At 40.2% G+C, this 15464-nt stretch overlaps 1 long non-coding RNA gene across 1 annotated transcript in view; it reads left to right on the top strand.

Annotated features, from left to right (window-relative positions):
- Nucleotides 1-15464, top strand: part of LOC121932647 — a 73605-nt gene that overhangs the window by 27959 nt on the left and 30182 nt on the right. The gene's annotated exons all lie outside the window — the stretch shown is intronic.

The following is a 15464-nucleotide window of genomic DNA, read 5'->3' as shown; positions in this document are numbered from 1 at the left end:
ATCTGAGATATTCATTCATCTTACACTGGCCCTGGAATTGTCCCAATGTTGCCGTTATTTGGGCTCTGCTGTTCTGATGCTGGGTTTGCACTTGAATCCCACTGTGATGTTTTGTGCCACTGCCACCATGGTTACTTACTCTGAGATCAGAATGAGGCATGCAGTGTGGATCACATACCTGGGCACCTTGTTCTGACTTCAAAACAAACAACTCACCACTGACAGTTGCACTGGATGGCACAGAGGAACACATTGTAAACAGCTGCTCTGTATTGCATTGGACAACCCCTGATCTTCTGGAAAACCCCAGAGCAAAAAGTGAATTTAAAAAAAGTTTTAAGGTGGGGGGCATACAACAGGATTGGTGTTGAACTAGCTGAATGTTGCCCAGACCAGGGGATTGGGCCCCGTATCATCCAGACTCCTCATTGTGAAAACTGGGATGAGGGGTAGGAGGGTGTTTTATTTGGCCTATGCAGAAAGGTCCATAATCACGTCAACCCTTTCCTACCCTCCATTGGAAACCCTTAGATTTGCCAACTCTCCCCCCACCCCCTGCGCATCATGATTTGTATTGCCTTCACGCCTGTTCACCTGAATAGGTCAAATTTCTATTTCATCACTTCATTTCCTCCTCTTTTTTCTGTAGTAATATTCCTGTTTACTTCTCTTCCTCAATTTTGAGTGCACATATTACACTTATTTCTCTGAACATACATGCATCTACTTCGTTTTTGTAGTTATTTACATGTCGTTCCTATCATACAGTGCTGTAACTATTGACCATCTGATACAGACACCAACTATTTCTCATGTTGTCACTTTTATTGCTATCACACTACCACAGGTACACCACAGGAGAGGGGTTAATGGTGCTTAGCAAGCACTACACCATAAGGTCTCATCAAGACAATAGCTGATGTGGAGGCAACGCTGCAGCATTTTTACTCTGCAGTTCACAAATGCTGTTGCTCTTCCTTGTTTGAGCAGGACCAGTGAGCAAGGAATGGAATTCCTCTAGTTTGCAAAGTGAGACACTGAAGATTGCTTTACACTTTCATTAAATGTACCTGCATGTCCTTCATAATACACACACACACACACACACACACACTGAATGCCTAGACTGTGTAGAGACACACTGAGAGTTCAAGTGAAGATTTTAGTTAGTACAATGCCAGACCTTTGGCTGTTGGAAGAAAATGTCATGGGGGTAGAATTCTTATTAGAAAGGCAATGCTCTACTTCCCCTGTCCCCATTGCTATATCCCTGTTCTTTTCCATCTCTTCTTAATAGATATGCTCAGCACATAGAGGCAAATGTTCAAATTGGGTTCTTTATGCACAAAACTACAATGGAGGCTTCCTTTTTAATATGTAGTTTAAAAAATTAGAAGACTGGATGTATTGTTTCCATCTTTTGATCAATCAATTGGTCCTTCTGTCCCATGACTGATAGCAGCATTGCTGGGGAAGTCAGAATCTAGTAAGGTTAGGTAGTGACCGAAGATTCAGCCCAGATCAGGTCATATACAAGCAGTCTACAAGGTCTTCTGAGACAGGAGGTGTAGGGGTGATGTCTCAAATGTTTCAAAGTTAGTCCTGTGGGAACAGGCAACCATGATGGACAATGCTGAAGGAGAAAGACAAGATGTATATCTTACAGCCAATTCCAAAGGAGCTTAGATTATTCACCAACATGGTAAACATTTGTGTGCAAAATGAATTCAGCTGCTGGGAGATTTATAGCCGCTTGAACTTGACATCTCAGGTGGATCATTGTTCAGTATTTCCTATTTAAGCTTTTGTTAAGAGGTCTTGATTCTTTCAGTGCTGCTAATTTTCTTTTTGTCGTGCCACAAATGTCAGGGACATCTCCACAGTGTCCATCAGTTCTGGTTGAGTTGGGGTCACCTCTTACTGGAGGTAACCAGCACAGATCTGTCACCAGATATCCTGGATTTGCTAGAGAGGTATAACTTGAAACAAGCAGCCTCTCCAGGTTTGAATCCTCTTAGCCAGATTCCACAGGGTGAGTTATGATGCCTTCTGTGCTTGCTATGTATATATATATATATATGTGCTTTGTTTCACAAAAAGAAATTGTGTGCATGTGTGTGTGTGTGTGCATGCAGAGATACTGCACAAATTGCACAAACCATAATTTAATAAAAGACCTTCAATATCTTGTTCTTACACTGCAGGAGTTAAATCCCAGCATTTGTGATTTCTTGACAGTCTCTCTCAGCATGTTGAGACAACTTGTCTCATCAGAAATGAATACTTTTGTAAGAATCCTTTGCATCCCTACTGAGAGGAGCTACCTGATGAGTAAGAGAGGGAACATGGCTTAGTATTGGAACACATGCCTTAAATGTGGAAGGTCCCAAGTTCAGTTCTTGGCACCTCCAGATTAAAAGATCAGGTAGTACATAATATGAAAGAGTTCTGCCTGAAGAACTACAGAGCCATCCCTAGTTACAGAAGGTAATGGGGACTATAAAGACCAATAGTTTGACCCACTATAAAATAGTTTCCTGTGCTTCATGTTCCACTGTAAGAAGTAAAGCAAACTGCAGAAGCTCTTGGACAGAGCTTACCCCTTTGATTTCAGCCCTGCAAATTACTTCTGGGGACCTGAATCTTCAGAGCACATTGGTGAGTTATTACAGCTCTTTATGATCCCAAAGTGACAGCTAATCTGTAGATGGACAAGTAGTATAGTCCATACTAGCAAACTGTGTCAAAGCACAAAGGGGATTGTGGGGACCTTTTCAGCAAGAGACATTGTTTGAACTGTATGGCAGACTCCCTTCATTAGATCCCTCGATCTGAGACTGTTGGTTCGGCTGATATGGGATTGTGCCTGGGATTCTGAAACATGACTGATGGGTATAACTTCACTTATTAAGTACTGAGCAAGAAATAAAAGAAGAAAGAAGGAAGATTGAAAACCCAACTAAGTTGTGCTACATGGACAGATTAATGTTTTGTATGTATTGTCACATCACAAGCATAACATTCCCGTAATATACATTCTATTGACAGCTGACCCACCCTGAATATCTAAATGCAGTACTTCATCTGAAGAAGTGGGTTAATATCCATAAAAGTTCATGCAAAAGTAAAATAGCCACTCCTAAAGGTGCTGTGACATTCCCTTTTCCCCCTCCTTCTCTCCCTCTTTTTAAATAGGGATTCTGTAACCATAGCTCTTGGACTCAGCCATGTCCTGATTTGTCCTCTGCTACAGAACCCATAAAAATGATCCCCTGTACAAATGTTTCCAGAGCAAATATATTCATGATCTCGAAAGAAGGCAAACCTGTGAAGGTGCTGATCATTCTGGTGGGTGAAAGTGAAACTGCTTGACTGTATTTGTTGCTTAAGTTTTATGGACACCATCACATAGACCTCTTGGATAAAGGTGCAGTATTAAAATGTTTGAAATCATATATCACCAAACACCAACCAGGGCTCCATCAAGAAGAGGGCAGCTTCAGGGCATGCTATTCACACTCTGTAGAGGTCAAGCTAGTGTAGGACAATACTACTGCTCTCTAGCACTGAGTCACTGAGCTCCAGTATAAGTAGCAATGAGATACCAATGAATGAAGAATGTTTTCTTCAGGTTGTTGAAGGACAGACCATATCACTTCTGCCCCAGCTGAACAAGATTGGTGCTCCAATAATTCTGACTCATTATAGAACGTAGAGTTTAACTCTCTCAAGATTTGTATGTGTTTGTTGGAGACGAAATTCTTATTTCCTTGGAAAATTCACCCTGTGTTAATAGAAGAGTTTTATTGCTCTCGGCTGATATTCCAGAAGCAATTTTAAAGAAAAATTGGCCTTCTCTAGGTGGTCTATTTCAACCTTGAATGGGTTAACATGAGAGCTCCTGGCAGCTGGTTTTATCTGAGGAGTGTTCTTGCTTTGTTTCCTTGTTCATTTCTGCTGATGTAATATCTCCCATAAATCGAAAGATAAGAGCTGGGTACAGTATGTCCTTTTGATAAATTTACTATGATTCCTTGGAGGGAAAAAGAAAGAGCGAGAATAAAAACAAGTATTCTACACTACAGCATGTTTACAATATTTGCAGCCTGCTCTCAAAAGAAGAAGGGACATTATTTCTTAGACAGTGGTTAAGAACATGGAGGAAAATTCTTCTACAGCAGCTTAGGCTTTCAGTCTTCAAATTGTGCAGATCAATGTGTTGGGTAGCATTCTTAGCTTGCAAAGTATTGCACATGCTGCCTTGCGTCAAAGCAATTGCAATTGTGGTATACTGATGGAGTGCCATGTGCCGGGTGGAGATAGACACTTGCATCGCTATTTCTTAAATTTCAAGTCTTTCCCATGTGGAATATAAAGAAAGTTGATAATCTGGGCAAATGCTTCACACATGAAATGGAATAACCAACTACCACTGCTGGCCAAATTCCTCTGATGCATTGTTATGCCCAAGATTGTAAGGGCAACTTGTTTATCCTGAGAGCGTGTAATGAGAACCTCTCTCCCCATGGACCTATTCACAGCAAGGCTGAGAAAGACATTGAGACACCAAATTTGGTTTTAAACACCATGCATGTAACATTTATTGAATCACACAAGTAACACAACCATTGATTATCAAGAGCTCTTTCACTCACACATTCATACAATACTCACACACACTTTCCTTCCGCCGAACATTGATCAGTTGTTCTCGTAGGCTGGGGATGACACCGTTGCCGCGGTTGGTGCCAACAAAATGGAGATGAAAGTCCAGGGTCTTTATACTTTTTCTTCTCTCTGGCTCTTGGCTGCTGAAGTCTTGCAATATTGCAGCCCATTACTCAACTTCTTCTTTTGGGAGGACAGACAGGTTGTTCAGATCAGTCCGTGTTCAAAGCAACTCGTTCTGTTCAAAGTCCTCCATTGTCCTGTCAGTTCCTCATCATGGCGACTCAGGAGATAAGGTTCTTCCCGGTCATAGTTTGTCACACCTGGACGGCACCCCGCTTCAGCTTCCAAGTTTTCAGACTTTCCTCGCCTCGGTTGCCAAATACTTTCGTCACATCAGTGCTCTGAGCGGAACCATCTTGTTTGGTCCTTTAGCTATGTTTAAAGCACAGTTCCTTGGTTCTTCGGTTCTTCAGCTCTGGGTTTAAGTCAGAACTCACTCATTCATCTTACAGCATCATTCCCCAACATGAGGGCCACGTTGTGCCTGATGGGGAGATTGAATTTAGAACTCTTTGTAAATGTGTAGGCTCTAATTACTTTGTATTAAACCATGTTAATGATGAATTAGAGCTGCCAAAGTTCCCACTCCTGAGATACTCTTAACTATAGCTAACAAAAAAGAAGAAGATGTGGTAACTTTAGCACCTACATTGTTGAAGACATCCCTTGCCTCTGTCTGTCTGTCTGTCTGTCTGTCTGTCTATCTATCTATCTATCTATCTATCTATCTATCTATCTATCCAGATATCTGTCTTTCAGATACCATCTCTCCCTCGGGCCTAAATCCAGTTGCTTATCCCAAGTAGATCAAACCTATTGAATCAATGGGATTTACTTAAATCTTGGCTTAACATTTAGCAATTGATTCAATCAATCTGCACTATTTGTGAATTAGTTTTAGGCCATTATCTCCTGGCCTTTTTCCAGAGAGGTCAAGGATATGCAAACAGTTCTTCCATCTTTCATTCCCACTCCCATGAAGGCAGGCTAGGCTAAGAGACAGACACTGTTTCCGAATGAGGCTGTCAAGTTAGCTAACCTTAGCTAACCACTATACCAGGCCACACCAACACAGAAAGGAGTAGAAGATTTATAGCATCAGACTGAAACATTGACAAAAGAAAAGATGTAGCAATGTTTAAGCTGGTTTACACCAAGGAGGGGGGGAGTGCTCCCTTGTTATTCTAAACAGGTTGCCCTATTTTATTTTATGCTTTTGTTAGAATAATCTTGTGTACCAGAAACCTCAAAGGCACTTTCCACATATTCATCCTTTAAATATCAGCTTTATCTTTTGCCTTTCCCTCTAGTTAATTCTTTTCTCTCTTCACAAAAGAATGCCATATAGTACCTCCAGCGGTATATTTGCAGTCAACAAAATACAAACAGCTCTTTTACTTGTAAAACCCTCTCCTTCCCATCCTCTTGTTTGCATTTTGTGCAACAATCCCCCCCTCCACACATACACACACATTGCTTCTGGCATCAGGAACCCAGACGGCTAAAATTGTGCCAAAGTATTCTTTGATTGAGTAGAAACATAATACAGCTACTCCTTGCTGTGGTGAGGAGTGGGAGGGCTGTAGAATCATCCCTATCAGCAAATAGAAGCTGCAGGGGAAGTAGGGGATTTTACTTTGTAGGAATATATTATCCAATAATTACCCAAAGGCTGTGGCTTTTACAGAAATAAATCTCTAAAGTGGAAATAAAGTCTATGCATGACTAAAGGCCAAAACAAAATCACACACTTCCAATTGTATCAATTTCTCAGCAAGTATTTTTTTAAAGAGCTGACATAGATGTCACCCAGGTACAACTGTCTTAGTTGTTTCCCAAAACAACAAAAAAAAGTGAAATTGGATATTATTTGACACTTTTCAGGCTCATCTTTAAGCCTAGTTCCAAACATGGGTTGTTGCTGTTGTTGTTTCTGCTGCTGCTATGTAGCCCCTAATTGTTTCCAAGTTATGGCAACCCTAAGGTGCATCTATCACAATGTTTTCTTGGGAAGATTTGTTCAGAGGGGGTTTGCCTTCATCTTCTGAGGCTGAGTATGAGTTGCCAAAGGTTATCCAGTAGCTGAGTGAGGATTTGAACCCTAGTGTCCTGGATTATTAGTTAACCATTCAGACCACTATGCTGTGATGGCTCTCTCAGCTTACATTATATATTGTTGTTTACTTCTCACATCTCTGAGTGACACTACTGGCAGTTCCCAAATGTCTGAAACTGCAGAATTGTGGTCCGTGTAAACCAAGGTTTGAGAACAAGGCTGAATCTGAGCATCACCGTTTGTTACTGTCTTGTTATCACTAAACAATTTATGCAACCCATGGTTTCCTATGTTTATGAAGGATGTAGACAAGTTGGATCAGGTTCAGAGAAAGGAAATGAAGAAGATAAGAGGGATGGAGAAGAAAGCACATGAGGCAAGGTTGGAGGATCTGGGCATGTTCAGCTTGGTGAAGAGAAGACTGAGGAGTGACACGATTGCTGTCACAGAGTAGAGTAGGCCTGTTCTCTGCTGCCCCAGAGGGTAGCACCAGGTCTAATGGTTTAAGTTACAAGCAGATTTCAAGTGAACATTAGAAAGAACTTTTTGACCATGGTACTTATCCCATTAACAAATAAGCTGGCTTAACTCTTCTGGCTTGAATTCAGGATCTGGGATGCCCCTGGATGTTATCATACCCAAATTGCCTCCTATCTAGCTGGGATGTTGCCACCTGGATGCTTCCCAGGTCAAAGCCTCATTTAGCCAGCACTTTTATTGAAGTTGGGGAGCTTCTGATTTCAAAAGTTGGCCGGCTGAGTGAGGCTTCAACCCAGGATGCATCTGGGCAGCGGCATCCCAGTCACACTTATTTAGGATTTAACCTTTGAAAATCCAGGAATGCTCTAGCAACAAACCATTCCTGGGACTTCCCCAGGGATGGTTCACTGCTGGAACATTCCTGGATCTTCATGGGTTTAATCCTGGATAAACACAATGTGTCTGAAAATCTTCAGTATGATCCTGTGACTTTGCTGGGAGTATGCCTTTTACTCTCGGCTTTTGTCCCCTGTCTGATAATCTCCTGAGATCCTGTGACGTTGGAGATGCCAGTGATCAGACTTGAGACTTTCTGCATGTATGTAAAGCAGGTGTGGAAATTATACGGCGTGCCCAGATGTTGTGACATTATATGTCCCGGCATTTTTTGCCTTTAGTTATGACAGCTAGGACTGCTGGAAATTGCTTGTCTAACAACAACTAGAAGGCTTTATTATTCCCACCCTTGAAGTGCTCTACCACTGACCTGTCTTATTCTAGCCAGAACATTATGCTGTGACATATAAATAGTTATCGAATATCTTAAAAACAACAACAGTACTACAGTATAATCAAACTTTAATTTGTACAAAAGGGACTCTGTGATTCTTCTTTTGAATTGTTCTTTACCTAGGACTTTATACTGCCTTCCATCAGCTCTTGCTTTGAGAATATGCTGACTATGACACTGTTTTGCTCTTTGGCAGTGGTTTTGTTATAGTGCTGCCAGCTTCAATTATTCTAAACACAAAAACCTGTCAGAAAGGAAAATTGTTTCATGGATTTGCATTGCATCTAGCAGTGATGCTATTTCCCTTTACTGTTCTAATGAGTCTTTAATACTTTTCCAAGCAAATACCTCGGAATGGCAGAATTTACCCAATATGCTTAGCCCTTGGCTGAATGGAATAAGGTGTGTGTGTATCTGTGAGGTCCATGTACATTTGCTTACTATTTTGTTATGGGATTTTCTTTTGCCAAATGATGTTCATATCAAATACAGTGTGATGAATGCACCTTGGTTCTTGGATGAAAGATCATCAATGAATACCAAGTGCTTTGGAAAATACAAGTCCAAATCCATAAGCAGTGATACCTTCACTGGATCCACTCCAAAGCAGGAAATGTACTATTCAAGCTTTCAAAGCTTCAATGGCTTCTTCATCAGGCAAAAGTATTAAAAATCATACAAGAAGGAAATGGTGATGATGTTAGAGACACAAGCCTACATTCTGTCTGTGATGTTGTCAGTTTAAGACAGTGCCGAGGGATTTCATCGCAATGCAAAGATTCCCATCCGCCCAGCATTCTTCTCATTAGAGTTTCTCAACACTAGAAAACCATGTTTTACAACTTAGGTGAATATTTTAAATTACTGCTTTTCAGTAAGAAGGATCAAAGTTACACAGTTGCTACACAAATGGTATATCATCAAGATAAAGAATATACCCTTATTCTTAGCTTAGTGGCGCTTTGGTTGAACCATGTGCTTTTGGACCAGGCTTTCCAAATGCAATGACCTCCAAATGATTTGGAACAGACATTCCATTGGATAGGGAAAATAAGATTTGCGTCAAGACCAATGGAAAAAAGTATAAGAAATACCGATAAAATGATTTACATTATAAGTGTGAAATGGGTGGGGAAGGAGGGATGGGTACTTTCATGTGAACATTAGAACGAGAAATTAACGTACAGTGAACAGAATTAAAGTCAAAGAGAGAGAGAGAGAGAGAGAGAGAGAGAGAGAGAAGTAGTGGTAATAAGCTCTCTTATTTTCCATCTCGCTTGGCATAATTGCAACACCTGAGGAATGATACACCAAAATCTCTTAAACAATTAGTTCATAGTGCATCTAGTCATCTCTTCTTTTTAAGCAATCACATTTCTTTGCACAGTGAAAATTAGAGTAGAGCAGGAGCAAAGAGAAATAAATTTCAAATCTCAGAGCTATTCACTTGGGTGAAGCAAATGGTGCTTCAAACTCCGAGGCTTTTGAAAGTTAATTTCTAGCTGAATTATGTGCTGTCGCTCTATAATATTCCTCATTGTATATTACTGACAATGGTTTATGCTTTAAAGGAACAGGAGCCGTTGTCATAAATATAAAAGTAATGGAAGAAATTTTGAATCCCTTCATCCAGCAGTAGATTTCCCTTGCCTGCAAAGAGCGAACATATGTGTGCCTGTTAGATGGTCTCATGCACAGTAGTACAGTACTAAGCAGGCTAATAAATAACAGGGAAAGTACCCCTTGATAGAATAGCACTATTCTTCCCCCAAATGTTGATAAACACATTTCTTCTGAAGCTGAAAGGATAATGTATTCTCAGGCTGTGAGGCATCTCTTGAAACAAATAATAAATCACTTGAAATTAATGCAGGGGGGTATATCTAATGCAAAAATGACAGCCAATTGTGAGTAGCAAAAAATAAATGGTAATGATAATGCTCCCCATTGCTTGCTGCAGTGAAAAGATGGGTGGCCTTGCCCACAGTATTTGGAGGAAGAGAGGTTTGCAGTCAGAAGGCCTGTGTGCAAGTACTGTGCCCTAGTGTGCCCCATTTTGGACATTTCGGCCACATCACCACTGTCCTCTAAGCCAACGAAGGACAATCTGTGGGTCTACATATGTTGCTAAACTACAACTGCCATCACTCACAGTAATGATTGTTGGGAGAATCACCTTTTTTGTGCCCCAGCAAAATAATTTCCCAGAAGGAAAAAACAGTTCCAAGGATTTTTGAGATCTGAGAGCTGGTTTGCTGAATACCTTTGCAATGTCACCTCATCCCTACTCAGGTTTAGATCTTATTGGATCACATTCTGACAGCATGGCATGTACAGACAACAATATTTCATTTGGAAGTTTGCAAATGTTATTACTTTAAAATAGAAAAACAGAAAGAGGAGGAACAAGTGGCTTTCCCGGAGGCAACGATGAACTAGAATATACACTGAAGAGCAGAAGTATCTGATGAGCCTATTCATGTTCTTTTACTACCTCATGCTGTTTTTAAGTAGCAGAATTTTTTTTTTACTATCCTTATGAATACTATTCCCTAAGAGTAAGATATCTGTATGCCTAAAAGTCAGGCTTATGAATAATAAGAAGCATGGGTAAACGTATGCAAAGGCCGATAAAGACAATTGATACTTGGTCTTGCCACAATCGCATTATTAAAAGAGAATGAAAACATACCGGGTTGGGAGCTTTTATTACCACACCTCTCTTCAATAGTACAACGGGGGCTTTTTGTACCATCAACAATCCCTCTGCTTTCTCTCTCTCATTTTCCCTTAACCTTGCCCTATGTCTTACCCAGCATGCCTTTCTTTTCTTCTTCTTTGTATTTGCAAAGTTCCAGAGTTATGGGAATGCAATTCAATAAAGCAGGAGTTAGAGGAGGAGGAAAAAGTGAGAAAGGATGGGGGGAGATAAAACAGGTTGCAAGGACTAGTGAGGGGGAGAATGGGAAAGGAGGAACTATATGACCGCCCAATATTGGGACTGCCACAAACTTCACTATCGCACCTGTTGTGTAATAGGATGGCAGTGTGATTAGCTATTTATTGATCGGTTTTTCCATTAATGAGAATATGCTCTTTAACAACAGTTCAGAGGCATAGCAGCAATGGATAGGAGAGAATGGATCATGCAATAGGTACTGCCAAAGGCACTATTCTCTTGCCAAAATTGCAGTTTAAAACCTGTGTGTAGTCCTGTCCCTAGACGCAATCAAGGAAGGCATTAGGTGTCATGCATGATCTTTAGTTATTTTGTCAATTCTGAAATCAGCAGCTACATACCAGTTTCATGATGGGCTCTGTTTTCGATGTGGAGGAACTGTCGCTAGGACAGTTGCCATGTTGTAAAAACCAAAAGTGGACCTAGTCCTATAGTTCACTAACAACAAGGAAAAGGCATCTACATATTTTCTGTGCCATATCTTATTCCTAATGGCAAGAAGTAGATGGTCACCTAAAGGAAGCCTTTGCTTTCTCAAAGGGAGCCCTTTGGAAAGCAAAACATACAAAATTCTCCAGGACACAGTATATGCCCACTGCGCATTTAACTGATCAAGCACAGGGGCCAGCTGTATTACTACACTCTGTAAAGTCGATCCTTTCCCTAGTGCTTGCTGTAAGGCTCTACTTCTATTCTGTTGCATGTCAACTCCAAGTATATCAGCTAGTACAAAAACCCATACAGAGGATGCAGAAGCTGGCTCCAGTGTCCTCAAGGGCATAAACAAGCTTACACTTGTGTTTATGTGTATTTATAGTAACTGTGCTGCAACTCTTCATTTCTTTGTTTCCCTCCCTGTCCACTTTACCTTTCTAAGGTCCCTTTTCTTTTGACTTTCTGCTTGATTTCCTGCAGTCTGGTCAAAAATGCCCATATAATGCCCAGTTTCATCCTCAAATGAAGCTGGAGCTGCAAGTGTTTTGCTTGGTAACTGGTAACTCAAACTGTTAAATAGGTTCAAGCTTTGAAAACTCTGTTAAAGTACATGAAATGTCATGTTATGCACTCATGCAAACTAGGTCATCAAGCATATAGCATGGGACAGTTGATATACTTGATGTTTAAACTTTGGGCCTATTACATTTGTAAATTTGTGTTGAAATTGCTTTGACTTATTCCAGAATCTAACTGACTTTCAATCTGACAGCAGGATTTTGTTATCAAAACAAACAACAAACAAAAACATAAGCATGTGTTCTAAACTAAAGTAGATCATGCAAAGACATGTATCAAGCATGTCTGTGGGTTGGTTTTTTTTTATGAATAGAGCTCAATAAGAAGCTTTCAAAAATAACATTTGCTCTCAGATTAATAATTTCCTCTGTTTCTTGGTTTATATTATGCAGATTATAACAGGGCTATGTCTCTGATGTTTGTCAGATGTGTCTCTGTGTTCCCATTTTTGGTATCTATCATGTCTAATTCTATCTAGCAATAGTTATGACTTTTAATCATCCTCTATTTATTTTTCTCTCATTAAAAGCAGAGAAGAGACCAGAAAGATGTTCTAGAATGCAGTCAATATTTCTGCATCTGGATATACATTGCTTGCTCTCTTGTTTATCTGTGTTTATCTATAATGACTATTCTGAACACTGGTGTTGTAGTCATTGACCGTCAAAGACCTTCTGCACTGCGACCCAATACATTTTTTTGAAATAGCCCTGAAATAACCCCGACTGAGGAGGTTGTAATTTAGGCAAACTGCAAACTCCTGTCTAGCATCTTTACTGACACTGCCATGTCATTGCACTTTGATCCCACTGGAACTACCATGGCTTCATCCCTATGGAATCCTGTGATTTGTAAGTTCACCAGGTTTTCAGAATGATGTGCAAGAGAGCTCTATTGCTTTGCCAGAACACAAACTCTGTAGGATGCAGCCATGGTAGCGCAAGTGGTATCAAAGTGTGAGAATTCTGCAGTGTGAAAAAGATCTTAGCGGTGTTTTCCAGTCCTAAAAAAAGCTTGATGGTGTTTTAGTATATGAGATGCCAAAGTGAGCACATCCTGATGATTGAGCATTGTTTCATAGCAAATTTGGGGATTATGGCTTTTTGAACCAGATGTTTCGGTGAAGGTATGTGCATCGTTCAGGTGAACTGTGGGCATGTAAGGGAGGGAGCACTTCTACCTATCTGCAAACGCTAACAAGAAAGAAAGCACCCTGCTGATCTTGCTTAATAAAAGGCTCATGGTAAATTCCACATATTTAACATAACAAGAAGTGCTTGTGCAGTCTTCCAGATAATTTCTGGGCCTGGCAACTGCAAATGCTGATTTAGTCTGTTTTGCCTTTATCCAGGCCATGTTCCAGAAATCATAATTACTACAATTTTCAGAAAATCTGTGCTGCGAATGAAGTGTTCAGTGCTTTTTATAAACTTGCAAGGAAAATGGATCCAATTTCATAAATAGTGCAGAGCTACATCTTCAGATATTTGGAATCTGAGGATGTAGTTCTAGAATCTAATGGTATAGAACAAAAAAAATGTTCTTGATGTTTTGTATAACATTATTCAGTCACTCCATGTACTAAAAGGAGCTGTTTGCAGGCGCTATGGAAATGCTAGTTATAACATGGGGGAGAAAATTGTTTTCTGGTAGTTTTAAGCAAATGTCAGACTTTGAAGGCTAATGTGCAGATTCAAATGTGATCATTTTCATTGTAACATGTTCTGTGCAGGAATTAATAGTTATGCATTGAAATATTACTTTCCTTACAGAAAATGCTGTTTTCTGCACGAAGCTACCATGTGCAAATTTGGCACATGGATGCGAGAGCTGGACAGTGAAGGAAGCAGACAGAAAGAAAATCAACTCATTTGAAATGTGGTGCTGGAGAAGAGTACTTAGGATCCCATGGATAGCCAAGAAGACAAACAAATGGGTTCAGACCATTTTGCCATCCATGGAAGGTCCTGGAACCAGCAGATACCAAGGACCCACTGTATGGCTGGAATCCTGTAAACATGGAGGAATGTATCACTGTCCCAAAAGAAGAACTTTATCCTGTGTGATAAAGTCTTTTGTTATGTCTTCTTTTTCAGGTGATGTGCAAGTGGCCACATCATAAGGGCCTGTTATAAAGATTTATTACTAGCACCACTGTATGAGAGGTTTAGAAAATTACTGAAAAGTGATAGGGATATCTGGTGACAGGTAGTAACAGATCATCTATAGTGATCAATCAAATGTCAAGGAACATATCATCACCAAGTTCTTAATTTTGTGTAGAATATACACATTTTTATAAATCTGAAAGACTGTATTTCCCCATATGAGCCTGTTAGAATGCTAAGATCTACAGAGAAGGATTTCTCTTGGAGACACTTAGGGAGCTAGGTATGTTTAGTCTAGAGAACAGAAGGATAAGAGGAGACAAGATAGCCTTGTTTAAATCTTTGAAGAGATGTCATATTGAAGAAGGAACAAGCTTGTTTTCTGCTGCTCCAGAGAATAGAACCCAGAGCAATGGATTCAAACTACAGGAAAAGAGAGTCCATCTCAACATTAGGAGGAACTTCCTGACAGTAAGAGCTGTTCCACAGTGGAACACACTCCCTTGGATAGTGATGGAGTCTCCCTACTTGGAGATCTTTAAGCAGAGGCTGGATGGCCATCTCTTGGTATGCTTTGATTGAGAGTTCCTGCATGGCAGGGATTGGACTGGATGGCCCTTGGGGTCTCTTCCAATTCTATGAGTCTATGATTCTATTATCTATATGAGCTTAAAACAAGTTCATTTTTTAAATACAGTTCTTTTCCAATAGGCTATCTAGCAATTCCTCTTTCTCTCTCAAACTGCTTCAAGGTATGGTTACTTTTTACTGATTCTAGCCAGCTTTATTCTTTGGTAAATATACATAGAAATGTAGACAGTATCTGCCTTGCTGTTCTGCCATCTACGTTGTTTGGGTCACTGTACTGACCACATTCTATGGGAAATCATTCTGCCATATCTATACCCCTCACTTGTCAGCTCTCAGTAGCAGTGAAGCATTTGCTCTGTTAAGCACTTCATTCTGCATAACTGTCAGAGGAAAAAAATGTATAAGAAAGAAAGGCGGGGGGGGGGGTACCTCCATAAGTTGATTCCTTTTCTGATTCCCAGGGAATATATTTATAAGCATGTCACTGTGCAAAGAACGCTTCCACTAATCTTACATGCTGAGAGATGAAAAGCCCATTGATCTATTGCAAGACTGAATTTGTAGCATTATTGCTGGATCAGGTCTAGCTCTTTGGAACTGCAACTTGAATTCAGCTAGGTTATGAGATTACTTTCATACTTTGCCATCATTCTGTATAAGAGGAGGATTTACACTCAAGAATGAAAGGTAATGAATGCATTTCAAAGTTTCCTCTTTTGTCAAAGGTGGACAATA

This window comes from Sceloporus undulatus, chromosome 6, assembly GCF_019175285.1.
Source record: "Sceloporus undulatus isolate JIND9_A2432 ecotype Alabama chromosome 6, SceUnd_v1.1, whole genome shotgun sequence".
NCBI classification, from domain to species: domain Eukaryota; kingdom Metazoa; phylum Chordata; class Lepidosauria; order Squamata; family Phrynosomatidae; genus Sceloporus; species Sceloporus undulatus.
This window is presented reverse-complemented; position numbering and strand designations above follow the sequence as displayed.